The sequence below is a fragment of the Austrofundulus limnaeus genome, unplaced genomic scaffold (assembly GCF_001266775.1).
Source record: "Austrofundulus limnaeus strain Quisiro unplaced genomic scaffold, Austrofundulus_limnaeus-1.0 Scaffold28, whole genome shotgun sequence".
Classification (NCBI taxonomy): Eukaryota; Metazoa; Chordata; class Actinopteri; order Cyprinodontiformes; family Rivulidae; genus Austrofundulus; species Austrofundulus limnaeus.
In genome coordinates this window covers 2,617,453-2,622,952 of record NW_013952430.1, presented here as the reverse complement: position 1 = coordinate 2,622,952, position 5,500 = coordinate 2,617,453, and positions in this window count along the sequence as shown.

The window sequence follows — 5,500 nt, the reverse complement described above, 5'->3', positions numbered from 1 at the left end:
TGTCAAAAAGGGATAAACAATTTTTTTAAATGATTTGAGTTTCATTTTCTGTTTCAGATAGCAAAAGAGAAAATTACTTTAAGAAAAGGCTCGTTTGTTCATAATGCATGACAGGTCGTGCCAACTTACTGTATCCCTATACAACAAACTGTTTCAGCACCAGAAGGGGTGCCTGCAATATCAAAGCTATTCAATGAACATCCCATTACAAGTAAAAAACATTGATGTTTGTGGTGGAAGGATTTATCAAGAATGCAGAAACACATTGGAATAAATGCACAGAAAGTCTACAAGTATGGCCGTCAAATGATTTAATTTGAGCAACAACAGAGCAGAAGTCAATCAGAGAAGTCTGTCAATTGTAGCTGGCGCATCAGCGCAGAGCAGCCGATAATATTACATCCTGTGACATGCTTACAACCAATCACAGTTCGCCAACTGTTAACCATCTAACCAATGACAGAGCTGTCACCCCCTGGAACTACCTTATCAAAATAAAAGAGGTCATGCATTTCTGGAGACTTGAAGTCTAGGGCAACAGATTAAAACAGCCGAAACTAGTTATCACATGAGATATGAGGACTGGACAGCGTCAAGGTAAAACAGATATACATAATTATTTCCATAACAATGTTGACTTCCGTATCAAATATATTTGGTATCAGATCAATATCAAGGTCGTAGTACTGCCCACCCCTCACTGAAAGGAAAACTCCAAGGATGCAAACTGACAGAAAAAAGCACAGATTTTGTCAAAACTCAGGAGGGAAAAAAAACTTTCTGTTTACAGAACAACAACTGTACAACACACTAATATAAGGAATGTTGTCATATTTTGCTTTTTATTGAGMGAAATGGAGGTGAAGTGGAGGCAATGGCCGACGTGTATTCAGTAAAATAGATTTATTTGGTCAAAAGCCACATGAATTAGCTCTGTAAAACCTTTGGTCACAGAGCAACAATCATCATACAACTCATTTATAGACATATTTCTCTGTGTTTCAGCCTTTTATTTACAGAAATTAGTGTTTCATTTTGCAGAGCTGCCAGGCAAGCGCCCCCTCTGGTGGGGGGAATAAATAGACGTAGAATACAAACAAACGAGCCTTTTTTCGTTTCTTTCTTAAATTAATTTTCTTTTTTGCTATCCAAAACAGAAAATGAAACTCAAATCATTTTTAAAATTTCATTTCTCCTTTTTTGACACTAAGAATGAAAAACGCTTTGTATCTTAATTTTGATTCCAGTATTTTAAAACAAAAATCGAATAACCACTCGTTTCTTGTTTTTTAATGCTCGTTTCGAAATTGAAAATCCAATGACCAAAAGATACACTGACCCCTTTGGGTCAGTGTACTTTCAGATAGCAAAAAGGCTCGTTTGTTTGTGTTCTACCACTATCTATTCCCCCACCAGAAGCGACGCTCGCCTGGCATCTCTGCATAATGAAACACTAATTTCTGTAAATAAAAGGCTGAAACACAGAGAAATATGTCCATAAATGAGTTGTATGATGACTGTCTCTCTGTGACCAAAGGCTGCAGAGATACATCATGTGGTTTTTGGCCAAATAAGTTTCTTTTACTGAATACATGTCGGCTACTGCCTCCACTTCACCTCTATTTCTCTCAATAAAAAGCAAAACAAGACAAATTTCATTCCATTTCTGTGTTGTACGATTGTTGTTCTGTGAGCAGAATGTTTTTTCCCTCCTGAGTTTTGACTAAATCTGTGCTTTTTTCTGTCAGTTTGCGTCCTCAAAGTGTTCCTTTAAGTGAGGGGTGGGCGGTACTACGACCTTGATATCGATCTGTTACCAAATAAATACGTGGCAAATATATTTGATACCAAAGTCAACATCTGTGTTGACTTTGTTTTTGTTGCAGCAGATAGGTGTCCTACAATGCTCGGAAATGAGCGTCAGAAGATTTTGTGCTCGGCTTGATCTGAGGAGAAAAAGATCTGTGTCAGACGCAGAACTGGAAAACGATTTGATTTAGTCTATATATGAGGTAACCATCTATATCTATGTAATGGAATGTTCATTAAATAACTTTGATATTGCAGGCACCCCTTCAGGTGAAAAACAGTTTATTGTAGGGATACAGTAAGTATCCACAACCTGTCATGGAATATGAACAAACAAGGCTTTTTTCCATTTCTGCTTTAAAGTAATTTTCTTTTTTGCTTTCTGAAACAGAAAATGAAACTCAAACATTTTAAAAATTTTGTTCATCCGTTTTTGACACAAAGAATGAGAAACGCTTTGTATTTTAATTTTAATTTCTATATTTTGCAACAAAAATCAAATAACCACCCGTTTCTTGTTTTTTAATACCCGTTTCGAAAATGAAAATCCAACGACCAAAAGATACACTGACCCCTTTGTGACGAACATAGCTTGTGGCCAATTGCATTTCATGAAAAGAAAAACCGGAACAACGGATTATTTTTCTTTTCTTTTCTTTTTTTTTTTACAGCGGGTTATAAAGCTATTCTGATCTAAAAGGAACGAGTAACGACAAGCTTCCTAGAAATGTAGTGGAGTRAAAAGTACAATATTTGTCTTTGAAATGTAGTGGAATAAAAGTAAAAAGTTCCCAAATAAATAACTACTCAAGTGAAGTAAAGATACACAAAAAGTGTACTTAATTGCAGTAATAAAGTGAATGTACTTCGTTACTGTCCACCACTGATTATATTTTTGCATTTGGCCCACAGCCCTCTGATTGGTTTTAATTTTGGCCCTCTCAGGGAAAATGTTTGGGCACCCCTGGTCTTTAGCTTGGTCAGGTTTAGTATGTTTGAATCAAAACAAGGCAATTTTTGGTCTAGGTCTGCACAGAAGGGGGGAACAACACTACATGCCCATCTATGGCCACATAAAATGCTGTTGCGGGGCCACATTTGGCCCATGGACCTTGAGTTTGACACATGCGTTTGAAGGCATCACTGCGTGTACAATAGCCATTAGCTTTTCAGTTTGATCAGTATTAAACCCCTTCTTCAAACTATCTGTTCAATAACCTATCTACGGCAGGTAAGATATTAATTGTTCTTAGCATTTCCACAGAACTCCATAAGAATTTCAAAATACTATGCTTAACCTGAAGACCCAATATCAGCTGAACATTCAAGTAGGAAAATCTCTGAGGTTTCAGCTTTAAGAGAATGGAGTTAATTAGTGTCGAGACCCTCACTCTCATGCATTATAAAATAATGAGACCCAGACTTCAAATAAATGCCACAGCTGCATTTATCACTACTCTATTTTTGCATCATTTTGTTCATTATTTTTCAGTTATATTGGTTATCTTATTCTCATATACAGTACAACGTATTTTCTTTGAGGTGTCAGTGTTTATTTAAAGCACTAATCTGTATAACCGCTATGCCTATTTTTTATTTGTCTCTATAAAAAGACTTTTAATCACCCGAGTGTCAAAATATAAAAAATACAAGACCCTATGAGCTGAAAACATATAATGATGTCTTTACGGAAATGTGCTGAATTAATACTTATTTATTTTGTGTTTTTAAGACCTTAAGAACAGTTTAATTTTAAAAGTTTACATCTCAGGAAAATAATAGAGTTTTGTTCTTGTACATAGAGTACTGCAAAAAGCAGAAACCCTAACGTGCTATTACTAACAAAATATTCCTCGGGTCAAGCCCAGAACATGACAGCTGGGATTTTTCAGGCAGCACTGTGAACAAAATATAACATCCATGAGATATAATAAGGTATAATTTATATTTTTGTCTGCAAAAGTTCTGGTTCTTATGAGGGTTTTGTAACATTGCAGATGAAAATCATGGAGAGTGTTCATTTTTTTCAGTATTTAAAGTTCAAACACTTCATAACATGAGTTCAAATGAAGAAAAATAAAAAAGTGATAAAAGAAAATCACCTGTTATGATTGTCCTTAGCAGAAAAGACTAACCTCAAGTAGAATATTGAAAGCTGATACCATTCAGACTTATTTTAAAGTGACGCTGTAAGCTGTAGTGCTGTTTTGGTGCCACAAGGTCTGATTTCTTTGGTTGCGTTTTCCCCCTTTTCTGTTTTTCTGGGCAACTTAAAACACAGTTTGAATTTTTAAAGTACACAGGCACATAAAACACGCACTGTCACTTTCGTTTTCAGTCACTCCCCCTCATATTTTCTTTTTCATTTCCTCCAAGGCAGCACTGTTTCAATCAAAAGAAGAGATGAACCGCTTGAAACAAGCGAACATGTGAAATGGCACAAAATACCGACTATAACTCAAATAAACGCTCCACTCCCACGCAGAGAGTGACGCGACCTCTGACCCCGGGGCCTAAACTTCTGTCTCTCAGACTGGCTTTGCCATGTTTAATCTGTGATGACACACAGGACGGCACAGTGACGGTGGGTATTTAAAAACACCTCCGACTGCTCCAAATGAGCATTAATAAAAATATACATGATGTTTTGTTTCACTGTCAGACGCTCTTATAGGCAGGAGACAATCATTTTTAGGATGAACGCTTGTTCGGATGCACATCTCTTAAGAGAACTTAAATACACCAGGCACCACGTGATGAGTCAAACAATTAAAGTTGGGGAAAAGACTTAGAATGCTTCACGGAGTCCTTGACTAATAGGATTTATGACTTAAGGGTTTTGGACCTACAACACTTCGAGGGGCGAGGGTCAGCGTGAATGTGAGAGAAAGCCAACACAGATGAGTACAGATGAACAGTGGAGTAACCACGTGTGTTGATTTAAAAGTTTATGAGTTTATCTTTGCCGTATTATTTATTAACCTGAAATAAAACAGAATACTTGAAATGGTTAGCTAATGAGTCCGCTCGGTGTGAATTATTCGGTTCCATTTTTCATCAGTTGTTCCTATGGGGGAGAGGACACCTGCTGTGTTTGTTTCCACCTGCATGATTGAGAGCTTCTAGACTTAACAGGAGGTCCAAACTCCTGGTGAAGGGTGGGGGGTCAGCTCTGCTCAGGTCAGCTCACTGATCTGCACAGGAAATGCTGGCTATGGGAACCCATCAGGGAGTCGAGCAGGTTTTAAAATCCCACACAGATCCAAACCTCAGATGAACAAAGTGATTGATAAACAGCTGTATATGTTCAACTAACCCCCCCGGTGGTGTTTACGTCAGGCTCCAATCAGTCCACCAGGCAAAGGGTACGGCGTGCTCGTCTCTCTCTTTCACATGAACAGCCCAAAGATCAATTTACTGAAGGCTATGATGACCAGAGTTAAATATTGGCTCAGCACTTCAAAGGTGTTTGCACAACTTTCTGTCACACTTTCTCACAGAAAAAAGTAAACAGTGGGGTCAAGTTTAAAACCTGAGTCAGAGAAAAAAAAATAAAAAATACTGTGCTGTGTCACATGTGTGCATGTTTAACAAGATGAATCACTGAACATATTTTACTCCGAGAAAGGAATCATTGGATCTGATTGATGGCCGCCACGTCTAACAGACCTTAAAAAAAGAAAAATTATAT